Source organism: Myxine glutinosa, chromosome 1 (genome assembly GCF_964187855.1).
Source record: "Myxine glutinosa chromosome 1, kmMyxGlut1.1, whole genome shotgun sequence".
NCBI lineage: Eukaryota > Metazoa > Chordata > Myxini > Myxiniformes > Myxinidae > Myxine > Myxine glutinosa.
This window is the reverse complement of record NC_136261.1, coordinates 426,859,979-426,877,260: the sequence shown is the minus strand read 5'-3', so window position 1 is coordinate 426,877,260 and position 17,282 is coordinate 426,859,979.

Here is a 17,282-nt window from a genome sequence, read left to right as displayed (position 1 = left end):
CCGACAATCCACAGCTTCTGCATGCATGTCCCGACAATACACAGCTTTTGCATGTAGGTCCTGACGATCCACGGCTTCTGCATGTATGTCCCGACAATCCACAGCTTCTGCATGTATGTCCCGGTGATCCACAGCTTCTGCATGTTTGTCCCGGTGATCCACAGTTTCTGAATGTACATCCCGAAAATCCGTAAAATGGCGCTCTCTCCACTTGCTCGGCTGGTGTAATCTTCCTCCCCCGCTGAAGTCGGTTAATTGCTCCTTCATCGGTTCTTGCTGCTTGGCTGACCATGTGCTCCTTGCTAGCTTTACCAGCTAATTCTTCCACCAAACATTTTCCTTTGGCACCTTCAAAAGATAAAACTGCCTTTGATAACAATTTTGTTTGTGTTCTGGGCATTTTCGGGTGACGTCCGTACACAAGTCTGTCTCTTAGGGCTTGATGTAGAAATTCTCCAAAAGGAACATGGAGAAGGAAGCTGCTTCAATCGTATTATGAAGTCAGCCAAGGACTCATCGTCAACTTGGCTGACCATCCAAAATGTGTCGCTATGCAGTCACAACGGGTTTAGGAGTGACGTGTTCTGCAAACAACCCCTTCAACCCACAAACACCAGTAACAGGTTGGGTCTTTTCCCCTCGGCGATTGCAATTACCGCCATAAATGCATCGCATCTGTCCATGTTTTAATCAAAGCACACGACTTTCTCAATGAAGGCGCCAATATTTCCGATCCCATGTAAATAGGAGTTTAGAGTCCAATGTCTGAGTCTAAACCTGTAGAGGATTGCCTGAAATGTTCGGGAGGATTGAAGAAGCGAGACAGATCATACAAAGATTTGCAACTTATTGTCAACTGCTTTGCGCAATCTGGTCGTCGCTGTGGCCTTATGATTAGCCTCAAGAAGACTGAGGCTGTGTTTCAGCTGAGAACAGAAGGTGCGAACACTGTCCCATTCATTTCCGTTGATGACACGCCACTCAAAGTTGGAAACAAGTTCTGCTTCCTTGGAGGTATCCTCTCTAAATATGCAATGATTGCCGACGAAGTAACATCAAGACGTGAATGCAAATCTTGGATACCCCATCGTCGCCATATCAAATGCCTCAATCAATTCCATATGCGCTGCCTTCGTAAGATTTTTGGCAACACATTGTGAGACGGAATACTTCACTCCTCAATCCTAGACTGCTGCCGTATCCAAGGAATTGAGTATTTCCTGATGCAAGCCATGGTTCGCCAGTCAGGACACGTCACATGCATGGACTCACACAGAATCCCAATAGCGCTTTCTCTACGGTCAAAATAAATTGGGTAAACAGTCATGTGATGGATAAAGGATGTGAGATAAGGATGTCGTTATGTTTAGACTCAAGCATGTAATCGAGGTCCTCAATGCCAAACAGGAAATTAGAGCCGTCTCCCTTGACATATCACGTGCCTTCGATACGGTCTGGCACACAGCTCTGCTCACCAAACTCTCCTCCTATGGTATCCATGGAAATTTCCACGCATGGCTGGCGGACTTCCTCTCTGGTCAGAGGCAACGTGTGGCACTGAATGGATTTCTCTCATCTCCCCTCCTGTTCTGGCTGGAGTTCCCCAAGGTTGTGTTCTGGGCCCAGTGCTATTTCTGGTCTTCATCAATGATCTCTCCGACTCTCTGGAAAATCCTCTCTATCTCTTTGCTGATGACTCCACTATCTGCCGCTCCATTCCTCATCCCTCAGATCGGCAGTCTGCAGCATCCTCACCCTCTGCAGACCTGGACAAAATCACAGACTGGTCAAGCAAGTGGACCATGTCTTTCAATCCTGACAAATCCCACATTCTTACTATGTCTCTCCGAAAGACCGACCGGAAAACCCTCCCATCTACTTTCTCAACAATCCTCTCCAAGAAGTTCTGTCGCTCAAGCGTTTGGGTCTCACTATCTGCCATGATCTTCCTTGGGATAACCACATTTCCAAGCTGGCCTCCAAAGCCAGTCGCCGAATTGGCATCCTCCGTCGTGCAAAGTCCTTGCTTGGCACACCTGAGCTCCTCGCCACATCCAAGGCTTTCATCCACAGCTCAATGGAATACTGTTCCCCCCTCTGGGCCGGTGCTCCTGCCTCACACCTAGTTCGGCTTCACGCTGTTGAAACCAAAGCTTTCAGAATCTTTGGAATCTCCTGCGATGAAGCTAACTCCGAGGGCCTTTCACTCACTCACCACAGGCAGGTTGGTGGTTTTTCTGTCTTCTACCGACTCCTCTCCGGCCTTGCTCCCCCAGCTCTCTCTGTGCTCGGTCCCCCTAATATTCCTAGAGGTCGAACAAGATCTGCCTGCAACCCTCTTATTGTTAAACTGCCAAAATCTAGGCTCTCTGCTCACCTTCACTCTTTCATTCCCCTTTTCTCCCGTCTCTGGAACAAACTCCCCCCACTCCCTTCATTCCCACTCCTCCTTCCAGGTCTTTAAAACAGCTGTTCACCACCATCTCTTATCTTCTACCATCCAAAACCTTGATCTTTTCTACCCCCGCTAATTCACCCCAGATACTTTTTTTTTTTGAAATTCCAACTTCTTTCCAGGAAGGTATTGCAGTGTTGATATGTTTGAAACCTCTGCCACCTCCCCCAAGCCCTCCCCCTCCCACATTTCTCTCGGTGTCTTGCTCTCAAATGTTGTGTTTGTGTCCTTCCCCCTCTCTCCCCATCTTGTGTTCCGCTCCCCTTATTTTGTGTTTTAAGTGTCGGTTGACTTTTTGTGTGATTAATGTTAGCTCTTTCCCGAGCCTTGATCTTGTATACAAAAAAAACAAAAAAAAAACATTGTGCCATTCCAGTCATCACCCGGGAACATCAAGACACAAACAGGTCAGCTTGGCGTGACATTTGCTGCAAAGATCTGGACTGCTTTGAATGTGGGAGACTTATTAAAGAGAGACAGCAGAGACAAGAAATGAAAACCTGCCAATGTCAATCTCCGCAAGGACATCAGCTTCCCTGCCGTGACAACATTTTCTGCAGTGCCTCATTTTCATGCACCTGCAGCACTTTGCCTTGGCAGCTGAACACGTCTGACTTTCCTCATGTGTAAAACCTCCACAGCGAGTACACTTGGTCATGGGACGAGGTTTAAACGTTGTGTGATTTTTGCTTTTGTCTGCTCACCTCTTCCACAGCAGTTGAGTGGTCCTCTTTAAGACCCATCTGATGTATAACGAATTCTCGTTTTCTTCCCATCTGAATTGCCATTTCCAAATTGAGATCTGCCTTCAGTTGTAATTCCAAGGTGAGTTTCTTGTCAGCCAGTCCCTACACCAGTAGATCCCGGATTTCCTCATTTTTATCATGGAAACCACAGTACTCAGCACCAGTGTAAAGGTGCCGCACAAATTTTTCCACAGACTCATCCACTTGCTGTGTCAATGACCAAAAAAACAGCCCTTTCATTAATCACGTTACATTAGGGAATTAAAAAGGCATCAAATTTCCTCACACCATCTGTAAGTCATTCTCATTTTCACCAGGATGGTCGCCATCAACAGCAGGTGCACAGGTAAAGGTGATCACACATCTTCTGCCTCCGGACCCATTGCATGAATAAGGGTACTCACTTGGACTTCCCCCGTTTCTCTGCTCAGTTTCGTCCCTTTTTTTGTATATAAGATCGAGGCTCATGAAAGAGCTAACATCAATCACAAACTAGAGAGGTTCCAGGGAACCTGAACTCAACTGGTCTGTATCAATATGGTTAGCATATGGCCAATATGGCCACCAATATGGCCAATATGGCCGCCAGGTCACATGACCTATGATGTCATCGTTATGATATGCATCCAATCAAGTGCCATACTATACGTGGTCAAAGTTTCAACTCAATCAATCGTAAAATGAAGGCAGAGATGCATTTTAAATGTTTTCATCAAATCCAATATGGCCGCCATGTCATGTGCCCTATGACGTCACCGGTATATATACCCGTAATATATGTGTTGGGGTTTGTTACATACTGTCTACACACCAAGTTTCAGCCTTCTAGCTACATTAGGAAGTACCAGATTGACAAATATTGTTTTTTTCAATATGTCCGCCCTGCCACGCCCATTTTTGGGCGTGCAACGCCCAAATGCAATCCCGAACTGGTTTATGTCTTAAAGATGCTGCATAACAAGTTTCCTTCAAATTTGATCAATATTTGTGACTTTTAGAGCGTAGACGTCGAATTGTTTACAGAGGACAGACAGACAGACAGACGGCAGACGGACGACGAGCCCATTTTTGGGAGTGCAACGCCCAAATGCAATCCCAAACTGGTTTATGTCTTAAAGATGCTGCATAACAAGTTTCATCAAATTCGGTCAATATTTGTGACTTTTAGAGCATAGACGTCGAATTGTTTACAGACGACAGACAGACAGACGACAGACGGTCGACGGACACTGGGTGTCGCAAAAACTCAGCTGGACATAGTCCAGTTGAGTTAAAAAGGACAAACGGACACACAAAACATACAATAAAGGGAGCGGGAGACAAGATGGGGAGAGAGAGGGAAGCACACAAGTACAACAGCAGAGAACAGGGACAACGGAGGATCTGTGGGAGGGAAAGGGCTTTTTGTTAATATTAATATTAATAATATTAATAATAATAATTAATAATAAAATCGATACCCTTTGGAGTATCGATCGAACTGCCGTTTTCAGCCAGGGCCATCCATCAGGCTTTGAAAAGTCAAAGTTTACCGGTGGATTAAACTTCGCCATGGTCCAGAATGATCTCCAAAACGATAACTGCAGATTTAACGACAATTCGACTGATTTAACAGTCACCGAAAGCCCGGGAATGATTGAGACACACCCGTTCATTGAGCAGCCATGATGGAACTACTTTATTATACATACGCCACAGCAATGTGTCATCAGTCCCTCATTAGCATATGCATGAGCACAACTTCCACAATAGTGGCCCCCTGCAAACCTCACGTGTGGGGGGGGGGGGGGGGGGGGCTCTCTGCAAACCTCACGTGCGGGGACCCCTGCAAACCTCATGTGGGGGGTGGGGGGGGGCTCTTTGCAAACCTCATGTGGGGGCCCTTTCTATTGGAGGGCTAATAATATGGTGACAGATCTTCAGGCAAATAATTGATTCAAATGTTGGTTCCGGAGGGTTTAGCGAAGTCTTAGAATGACCAGCTCTGTCTGCCTGTCTCTGTCTCTGTGTGCACCTGTCTTTCCACACCATCATGGGCAATGTATTGTCATATTTCGGCTTTGCCTGTACCAATTGTAACCAAACTTGATCGGATAGTACGAGTATATGGGCCAACCAGAGTGTGATATGTGGCCAACAATGACCTAAGTCAAATGTCAATCGGTGTTTATTATTGCCAGGATAGCTTATGTGGGCCTAATGCTGAGTATGTTAAGAATGAAGATAACGCTGACTGACGTCCTCAAGGTTCTTCCGTAAGATGGAGAAAATGACGTAAAATCGAGTAAATAAATCACAGTAAATTTCATTTGATTTACATTGAGGTCGTTGGAAAGCTTTTTAACAAGTAATAAAAACTTCTTTTTTTTTTCAATGAAAAAGGATGTAAGGATGTTACTGTGAAAAAGTATGGAAACAAGAAGAAACTAAAACTGTGAGCATCGGTCAATATTTACATACTGTGAGCATCGGCCCCGGGGACCAAGATGCCGCAATCTGATTGGACAAGTGTGCAACAACGTCCTTGACAACGGTAGCCCGGACCCGATTACGCAAAGGTTGAACTGAATCGATCCGAAAAATGAAGGAAGAGGTGATTTTAGAGGTTCTTCGTGAAATCAAATATGGCCGCCATGTCACGGGACATATGATGTCATCTAGAGGATACACATCAAATCAAGTGGCATACTATAAGTAGCCCAAGTTTCAACTCAATTGATCGAAAAATGTAGATGAGATGCATTTTAAAGGTTTTCGTGAAATCCAATATAGCCGCCTTGTCATGTGACATATGACATCATCAATTTTGCTTTATTTTCCTTGCCAGACCATGTGACCAATCACAAAAAAATCATATTCAAGTTCTTATTGGTGCATAGATACCGCAAAATGTGTTTTGTGTTAATAGGATGAAAAATATTTTTTGGACCTCAACGTAACTGCCAAACCGCTTCAGCGATGACGTCATTGTATTCATATTTTTGCAACATGGGTGGTCGATAATAACCTGACAATAATCAAATCGAGAGCATTTGCGGGTTCGGAGAAGAAGTTTTTTTTTAAGTTTTCACTGAAATCCAAGCTTGTTGCCATGGTGATTGCAAAATCAAAATTCTGAAAAAAGATGGCATCAATTCCTATTGACCCAACATTCCTGGAAAGTTTCAACTTGATCAGAGCAACAGTGCCGACGCGACAGATTTCACAAAATTCGGTGGAAAGAATAATAACAAGAAGTCCAATAACAATAAGAGACCCAGAATCTTATAGACCTGGTACCCTAATGATCGATTAATAAGAAGAAGTCCAATAACAATAGGAGACCCAGTCTCTTATAGACCTGGTCCCCTAATGATCGATTCATAATAAGATGTCCAATAACAATAAGAGACCCAGTCTCTTATAGACCTGGTCCCCTCATGATCGATTAATAAGAAGAAGTCCAATAACAATCGGAGACCCAGTCTCTTATAGACCTGGTCCCCTCATGATCGATTAATAAAAAGAAGTCCAATAACAATTATAGGAGACCCAGTCTCTTATAGGCCTGGTCGCCAAATTATCGATTCATGATAAGAAGTCCAATAACAATAGGAGACCCAGTCTCTTATAGACCTGGTCCCCTCATGATCGATTCATAAAAAGAAGTCCAATAACAATTATAGGAGACCCAGTCTCTTATAGACCTGGTCGCCAAATTATCGATTCATAATAAGAAGTCCAATAACAATAGGAGACTCATTCCCTTATAGACCTGGTCCCCAAATGATCGATTCATAATATGAAGTCCAATTACAATAGGAGACCCAGTCTCTTATAGACCTGGTCCCCTCATGATCGATTCATAATAAGAAGTCCAATAACAATAGGAGACCCAGTCTCTTATAGACCTGGTCCCATAATGATGGATTCATAATAAGAAGTCCAATAACAACAGGAGACCCAGTCTCCTATAGACCTGGTCCCCGAATGATCGATTAATAATAAGAAGTCCAATAACAACAGGAGACCCAGTCTCTTACAGACCTGGTCCCCTCATGTGATCGATTCATAATAAGAAGTCCAATAACAATAGGAGACCCAGTCTCTTATAGACCTAGTCCCCGAATGATCGATTAATAATAAGAAGTCCAATAACAACAGGAGACCCAGTCTCTTACAGACCTGGTCCCTCATGATCGATTCATAATAAGAAGTCCAATAACAATAGGAGACTCATTCTCTTATAGACCTGGTCCCCAAATGATCGATAAATAAGCAGAAGTCCAATAACAATAGGAGACCCAGTCTCTTATAGACCTGGTCCCCTCATGATCGATTCATAATAAGAAGTCCAATAACAATAGGAGACTCATTCTCTTATAGACCTGGTCCCCTAATGATCGATTCATAATAAGAAGTCCAATAACAATAGGAGACTCATTCTCTTATAGACCTGGTCCCCACATAATCGATTCATAATAAGAAGTCCAATAACAATAGGAGACTCATTCTCTTATAGACCTGGTCCCCTAATGATCGATTAATAATAAGAAGTCCAACAACAATACGAGACCCAGTCTCTTTTTGACCTGGTCCCCAAATGATCGATAAATAAGAAGTCCAATAACAATAGGAGATCCAGTCTCTTATAGACCTGGTCCCCGAATGATCGATTATACTTGGGAAAAAAATCAATCAATGTCTGTTTAAACATAAAGATACAGAGTTCTATATCACAAGTCCGTCTATCTTTCTGAATTGGATGAGAGGTCCACACGAAGGTGTTTAATGTATGGCAGCAGGAACCATTTATGATTTTAGAATAAAGTGACGGAAATGAAAGGAGGACACAAACAACAATAACAACAACAACAGCTCAGCCACGAAAGTTCCGTTTTTCTCGTGTTTCACTGTGTTTTTCATCCTCATTTACATTTACAGACAGATATTTACAGTGTTGTTAAGATTTACCATGTGGTTGTGATTTACCATGTGGTTGTAATTTACAATGTGGTTGAGATTTACCATGTGGTTGAGATTTACCATGTGGTTGAGATTTACCATGTGGTTGTGATTTACCATGTGGTTGAGATTTACCATGTGGTTGAGATTTACCATGTGGTTGAGATTTACCATGTGGTTGAGATTTACCATGTGGTTGAGAAGTGCAACATCAGATCTTTGATTAAACCGTCAGTGAAGCGATTGGCAGCCGAGAGACATGACTCGTGTTATTGGAAACGTGTATGTTGCACAACTGGACTTTCAAGATGCTTTAGCTGATGTGGGTGGCGCCTCTTTGTGGATGGCACCTCTTTGTGGGTGGCTCCTCTTTGTGAATGGGCCCTCTTTGTGGGTGGCTCCTCTTTGTGGGTGGCCCCTCTTTGTGGATGAGCCCTCTTTGTGGGTGGCTTCTCTTTGTGGGTGGCCGCTCTTTGTGGGTGGTCGCTCTTTGTGGGAGGCTCCTCTTTGTGGATGGCTCCTCTTTGTGGATGGCGCCTCTTTGTGGGTTCCCCCCTGAGGCTGCTGGCTCCGCGGCGCTTAACGGAGGTTCAACTGGGCACCCCCTGCACTCCTTCAGGTTAGGTCAGGAATTTGTAATTTGTTCAGGATGCCGGCGATAGTTCGCCTGCTCTTCACGAAGGAAACCGTGTGATATTTGATAGGCTATCAGCTAGGGGGGTCAACCAGTACCAAATTGAGGGAGTAAGGCTAATAATGATTTTTGACAAGGTTTTTACCTCTAGAATAAGAAAATATGTGATAGCAAATTCAACGATGTAGCTAAATGTGTGTTATCACATATTTTCAAAATGGCCGCCACTTTACATACAAAATTTAACGTTGTTGTTGTTTTGTTTACTTTTTTTTATCTGTAGGAACGGTGGTCGGAGCGATACGTGGTGGTGCGATACTTTTTTCCATGTGTATACTTGCAAATCTACTGAATGCCAGTTATTTTCGTGCATATTTTGTGCATAAAGTTGTTGCTATGATGGCAGCCATTTTGTGAAATTGGGCGCCATATTGGATTCTATCTTCTTGGATTAAAGTTCAGATGATGTATTTCATACTTTAAGAGAGTTGTAAAGTCTTAAACATCTCAAAACGCAATGCTATTTGTTACAAATTCCTAAAATAATATGAAACATGGTGTTTTTAATAGAAAAACATGCATTTTGGCGGCCATTTTGAAAATGAGGTGATAACACCCATTTAGCTACATGGTTGAATTTGCTATCACATATTTTCATATTCTAGGGGTAAAGACCTATCCAAAAATCAATATTAGGCTTACTCCCTCATTTTGGTACACATGGACCCTATTTTGGGGGTCTGGCTGATGGCCTATGACGTCCACCAACTCATGTCGGCAGACGGTATTCCCGTTTAACGTGCATTCGAGGGACGGTACGCACATTGATGAGTCACACTACCTGTTGTGGAAGAACATACAATCAGTTTCAGAGTAAAATTGATTGACTCGAGTTGAAACATCAAAGAGTTTTTTTTGTTGTTTTTTTTTGAGATTTTTTAGATTTTTAGATTTTAAAGAATTTTTGTTTTTACCGGCACAGAGAAGTTCAACACAAGGTACATGACCCTTGTGCTCGACTCCCGAAGCCCTCGCTGGATATTCTCATTTTGAAGAAGGTGGGAACATTGATGTGTAACAGGTGTGAAGTTCTGTACGAGTCCGGATCAGATAGCAGGGAATTACACAAAGGTGAGAATTCTCGAGCAACATTTGGGAAAAAACAAAATTTCACAACAAAGGAAAATTAATTACTCTGGAAAAGAGAGAGAGAAACATATTTCAGGTGAGAAGCAGATTTGAGAAATGCAAAGCAGGTGTGGATCCATTTTGCAGCAGAAGACACCAAGTTGGAGGCTGTTTAATGGTCTAAGCTGAGTCCAGGTAATCATAACCCAGAATTAGCACATTCCCTTAGGAGAGATAAAATACCTTCTTTGGTACAATCTCTGAACAGGTATTTTTGGTTATTAAAAACATGGAGTTCTTGTACTGAAGGTAATTTCACTTGAAGGTAAAATAATCTCTCCAGGACAATTAAACATTCATAATGTTTATGTTTATTCATAATTCATAATGGATACTCTTGCATCAATAACCCACGCTCGGAGGGCCGAGGTGGTGGAATTGCCGTTATTCACCGACAAGACATCAGGACCAGCCTCATCTCCATCGCATCTGCTCCATCATTTGAACACCTGGCTTTTTAACTCTCTGGTCTCACATAGTCAGTCATGGCTGTTGTCTACCGCCCTCCCAAACCACACCCATCAGCCATCATTCTTGTCTGACTTCTCCTACTTTCTGACCCAGCTATGTTCCCTCTCCCCATCAATCCTCCTCCTTGGTGATTTCAATATCCACATGGACTCCACTGACTCCACGATAACCAGTGACTTCACTGATTTACTCACCTGCTTCAACCTCACTCAACATGTCAACTTTCCTACCCATAACCGTGGTCACATTTTGGACCTTGTCTGCTCTACTGGACTAATTTTGCACCATCTCTCTGGCTCCGACCTCACCCTCTCTGACCACTTAGCCATCACTATGACCATCAACATCCCCACTCCAGCACCAAGGCATTATCGCACTATCAACTTCCGTAAGCCAAACACTCTTTCACCTACCTCATTCTCATCCACTCTCTCTGGAAAAATGTCCACTTCTCCCTTCGTTGACCTCCACACCCCTTCTGACCTCACAGACTAATACAATCACACTCTCTCCTCCTGCCTTGACCAACTTGCACCTGTAAAAACCAAAACAGTTTCTTTCACCCATTCTGCTCCCTGGTTTACCCCTGAAATCCGCCTGATGAAAACTCGTGCTCGCCAACTTGAAAGACTCCGCAATAAAACAGGTCTCAGAGTTCACTCCCAAGCCTACAAGGACCACCTGCAACACTATATAGATGCCCTCTCCCGCGCCCGCTCCGCCTACTACTCTCAAATTATCCACTCTGGCTCCGGAAACCCAAAAGCACTCTTCTCTACAATAAACAAACTCCTCAGCCCCCTGAACACTGCCACCCAGTCATTCACAGTAGACAACTGCATCTCCTTCCTTTCATTCTTCCAACGCAAAATTGAAAACATCTACAACAGCTTGACCACCGCCACACCCGCTCCCCCTCAAACCTCCTGCCCCCCCTATCCTGCCAACCCCTGTCTCAATTCTCCCCAGTCTCCCCTACTGACCTCTCTGAACTCCTCATAGGAATGAAAACTGCCACCTGCACTCTTGACCCCATCCCCTCCAGCTTTGTCAAGGCCTCCCTTCCTGCTCTCTCTCCACTTATCATTGCAACAATAAACTCCTCCCTGTCTACAGGCATCGTCCCACCATCCCTCAAAATTGCTGCTGTTACCCCCATTCTGAAAAAACCTGGACTAAACTCTGACACCCTAAACAACTTCAGACCCATCTCCAACCTACCCTTTCTGTCAAAAGTTTTGGAACGTGCTGTAGCCACTCAACTCAAACATCACCTCTCTGCCAATAACCTGTATGAAACATTCCAATCCGGATTCCGCTCCAACCACAGTACTGAAACTGCTCTCCTCAAAATCACCAACGACCTTCTCCTCTCCTCTGACGCTGGCAACCTCAACATTCTCATCCTCCTCGACCTCAGTGCCGCCTTTGACACCATCGATCACACCATCCTCCTCACCCGACTTGAAACCACCTTTAACATCTCTCTTGGATTAAATCATACCTCTCTGACAGACGCCAGTTCATCTCCATCAATAACTGCAAATCCCCCACTGCTCCCCTCCCCCAAGGTGTGCCCCAAGGTTCAGTTCTGGGCCCCCTCCTCTTCATCCTTTACCTGTCCCCCCTCGGTCACTTAATCCGCCGTCATGGTCTCCAATTCCATGGCTTCGCCGATGACATCCAGCTTTTCATCTCCACCAAGTCCATCTCCACCGCCACCCACTCTATCCTGACAAACTGCATCGCTGAAATAAAATCCTGGCTTCAAATCAACTTCCTCAAACTTAACTGTGATAAATCTGAAATAATCATCATTGGCCCAAAAATGCCCATAAAATCCACCCATAACTTTTCCCTCAACATCGATGGTATCCCAGTATCCACCTCCCCTCACATCCGGAATCTTGGCATCATCTTTGACCAAACCCTCTCCTTCGACAAATGCAGTAAACAGATCACAAAGACAGCCTTCTTTCACATGAAAAACATCGCCCGTCTCCGTCCATCCCTCTCCTCAACGGCTGCAGAAACCCTCATCCACGCCTTCATCACCTCCCGTCTGGACTACTGCAACAGCCTCCTCTATGGTTCACCCTCAACAATCACCAATAAACTCCAATACATTCAGAACTCCGCTGCCCGTCTACACACCCATTCCCGGACCCATGACCACATCACCCCCGTCCTTTACAAGCTTCACTGGCTCCCAATCTCCCAGAGAATCCAGTACAAAATCCTCCTCTTGACCTACAAAGCCCTCCATAACCTGGCCCCATCCTACCTGGCTGACCTCCTCTCCAGACACCCTCCCACCCGCAACCTCCGCTCTGCTGGTACCAACCTCCTGACCACCCCCCATCCGGACCAAACTCAGATCCTGGGGGGACAGGGCCTTCTCCGTCGCTGCTCCCACCCTCTGGAACTCACTTCCTCACACCATCAGAGACTCCTCCTCACTCACCACATTCAAAACAGCACTCAAGACCCACCTGTTCAACACTGCATTCAACATTTAACCCACAGCATTTAACCCCTGACTATCGCTTCTCCTTCTCCCTCTTTTGTGCTTTGAATATTTCCCTATTGATTCTTGTCTTTTTGAAATTGTTTTTATGTTTTGCTATGCATTATGTTTTGCACTCTGTCAAAGCGTCTTTGGGCTTCCTGAAAAGCGCTATATAAAATAAATGAATTATTATTATTATTATAATAATCGATATAGGTATTCGGTTTTGTTTACGTGTTTCGCAATTACTCGCAATTAATTTCGGAGAACACAAATTATTCGGTGTCACCGATGGACTCAACAGATTGGAAGTGATCTGGTTGATGGGTGTTAAGCTTTGGGGGTGTAATGAAGTTGTGATCCGGTGCTTGGCTGATAGGGATTGGTAAGGATTCAGAACTGTGGGCAGGTGTGCACAGCTCATTGGGGGTATATGGGGGTCTGGTGGTTTTGATGCTTCTTGGAGGCAAGGGCTTGGGCTCTGTGGAAGGCAGCTTGCAACTCGTCAGTCCACAAAACCCTGTCCAGTGTGGCATCCAGTCACATCGTCATCCAAGGGTGATAGCAGCAATGTTGAGCAGCCAGAACCAAGGATAACAAGGATAACACGAGCCAGAACCTTTTATGCCCCAATAAAGGATCTCATTCCTCTGACCTTCTCAGGAGCCGAGCACGTGGAGAGTATCCACGCAATGTGAGCTGGCCTGGATAGTACTCTTCGACCAGATCCAGCCCAAGATGATAGTGCTCTTCTGGCATATAACAGTATTTGGAGCAGAAAGGCGGAGTCGATATTTATACAGGGCATTATGTGCAAGTGGGTAACTTATGTGCAAGTCTGGTTTCACCAACGATTTGAAGTGGGGAAGACCCATCTGCCTGATGAGCGTACTGTGCACTGTTCTAAATCTTGGCTCCTAAGTTGCTTGCAGTGGATGCGCGAATCAGGTTACCCGTGGCACCACTATCGATGGTATCTCGGGTTGTGTGGTGGCCATCGAAGGTGTCTAGATATGGAGATGGGCAGACCTGAGCACGTAGGGAAGTGCGCGGTTCTGGGTAACTTACGTCAACAACACCTTTGACCACATGGGCATTTGTTAGGTCTCCAAACTCGTTGTCTGACTCTTCCAATATGCCAGCCACTCGGCGTGCTCTTGCAATACACCGACAATCTCGTTCGGGGAGATGAGGACATTCACTGAGGAAATTACTATAATCAGCACGACGCACTTGTTTGCAAAGGGGACAGGACTTCACAACTTTGTTGGGGAGAGTCCCCGAAAGGACTTGCCTGGGATTTGGCGATGGGAATAATGTCTGGCGGGGGACTTGCGGTCGACACGTTGACATACGCATGGACTTTGCATCTTCAGCAGTGAGGAGCTCATTTAATAGTGAGTCGAGCACCTGTGATATCTCCAGCTTCATAACGTTGTTTGACAAGTCTGGGGAGCCCACTGTGGACAAGAGGAAGCCATGTGAGCACAACAAAGGTCTCTAATGAGGGAGATAGCTCCTCATCTTCAGATATGACCTTGTCATGGTGGGAAGTGCCACCATCCTCTCGGAGCAAGTTATCCTCCACAAATGCCATCAGGCACTGGTGCAAATCTTCATGGCACTCCTTGGGGTTATGGCATATCGCTGCAAAGTCAATAAAGTTTGCACCCGTCGACTGGAATCCAAAATATTGTCGAATCGACTGCCATGTGTTGGCTACAGATGTGGAGTTTCGGACTATAGTGTTACGGGATATCACAGAGCAGTAGTTTGCAATTTGACCAAGCATAAGTTCCAGAATGGTAGTTTTCTGCTGGGCAGTTCGACGCTGCTCAGCGGGGATATTGCCATCATCATCGTCGTCTACGAAAGGGGAACGCTCTGCTCTTCTTCTCCCAGGTGACACCCTCAGTGTTGAAGGAAGCAAAGGTGGGATCGAGCGATAAAATACAAAGAAAATTGTGTCTCCAATTTTCAAAATAAATCACCGTTTCAGTTTTGCTGATTGACCATTAAATAATGTCGATGTTCGTCAGTGTATGACTGCGGTTAACCTATAATGCACTGTAAACTGAATAACATTGACGTTCAGGCCCTTTGGGATACTCGTTCCCAAGTAAGCAAAGCAAGCAGAGACTGGCTACAAGATAACTTGCCACCGTTTTAACACGAGTCCTACAGAAATCCTACAGGATGGATTGTGATTAAAGGCTGAAAATGGAAGCCCCATTCCATTTGAAGGATGTTTTGAAGCAGAGTTTAAGCTTAAAAACGGTTTAAAAATAGACCCAATAATTGGATTAAACGTAATTTCAGAGTTGATGGTTAGATATAGTAGTACCAATGGAGTCATTTTTTTCTTTGTTTCCAGAACTGAGCCGATCACAAATATATACAGTCAACCAGACTGTGCAGAATCGATAGGAGGAACCAGTTTCCATATGTTCAGGCCGTCACCATACTCAAATTCTTCCTGGGAAAACAACAAATATCCCTCATGTTCGTTCTCATCCAGGAAAGAAATTGGAATTTGAAGGAGGTGGATTTAAGATAGATGAACGGGGGAAGAAAAGATTAAGGTTTTGGATGGGGAAAGATATGAGATGGTGCTGAACATCTGTTTTAAAGACGTGGAGGGAGGAGTGGGATTGAAAAGAGTGTGGAGTGTGGAAGTTTGTTCCACAGGTGGAAAAAGAGGCATGAAAGAGTGAAAGTGAGCAGAGAGTCTTGATTGTGGTAGTTTCACAAGAAGAGGCTTACTGCACGCAGACCTTGTGCAGCCTGCGGGAATATTTGGGATGCAGAGGGTGCAAAGCCGAAGAGGAGTCGAAAGAAGACAGAATGACCACCAACCTGCCTGTTGTGAGAGAGTGAAAGGCCCTCATAATCAGATTCATCATGGGAGGTACCAACAATCATAAAAGATTTGGTTTCCACAGCATGAAGCTGCACGAGGTATGACGCAGGAACACCAGCCAAAAGGGAAGAGCTGTACTCCCACAAACTGCAGATGAAAGCTTTGTCAGGGCAGCTCAGCAGTGTCAAGGCAGAACATTACAGGATGGAGAATGCCCAGTTGGCGACTGACTTTGGAGTTCAGCTTAGACATGTGGCTTTCTCAGGAAGGTCACAGCAGATAGTGAAACCCAAAAGCTTCAGTAACAGAACTTATTCAGAGGATTGTTGAGAAACTAGATGTAAGGGTCTTCCAGATGGTCTTTTCAGAGAGACAAGGTGAGAGTGTAAGATTTGTCATGATTGAAAGACATGTTCGATGTGAATGTCCAGCTAGTAATTATTGTCCAAGTGTGCAGAGAGTTAAGACGCTGCTTTTTGTCCGGAACCGTCGATCTGAGGGATGAGCGATGGAACGGCAGAAAGTGAAGTCATAAACAAAAAGATAAAGATTTTCCAGAGAGTCAGAAAGCTCACTGATGAAGATTAGAAAAAGCACATGTCCCAGAACACTGCCTTGAGGAACTCCAGCTTGGTCAGGAAAAGGAGATGAGAGAATTGATGAGAGAGAGATGAGGAGAGGGAGGGGGTGAGTTTCCCTCTTTGTTCATGTATTCCTTCCATTAACAATGCATTGCCATTGATGTTGAGAAAAATGTGGAAGCACCCAGCTGTGTGGCCTTCCACGTTGGGACATGTGCAACTGAGCTGCTTGGAAGCAATCAGTGATGGCATGCAGTGCAGTCATGCCATGATGGTAAATGTCATGCAAGGCTTTCAACTGTTTTGGTGAACAACTCTCGATTTGATCAGGATTACATATGAGGATATGGACAGCTCCAAACTCCCCAAAGACAGACAATAGATCATAATGTGCCATGTTATGTTCACAACTAGATGGTGTTCATAGAATACTTACCCTGTGCAGTCAACTTGGTATCAGCCAACTCTTCTATTTTTGAACGTTTCTTTTTTTTTTTATCCAATATGGCTGCCAGACCACGTGAGCGAAGACATCATAAATATATATTCTCTAAATAATTGTTGCATAGATCATGCTCAATTAAATTTCAAACTGATCAGACTAAGCATTGTCCCTGTCGAATTATGACGTCATAATTATGACACCAATGAGGTCATCGTTAACAACACCTATTCCCCATATGGAGTTATTGACAATGAGCCACGTTTAATTTTTTTAAATGTTGACACGTCACACACTTCACTTTACTGAATTGCAGACACAAATGTTATATTTTCGTCAAAAATCGTCAGAATTTCGCCAAATCCGTTCTGGTCATGTGTTAGTATCCCTCAGCGATTGACAAATCTGAAATCACAATTATATTTGAGGTCAAACTGACCCCATGAGGTCGC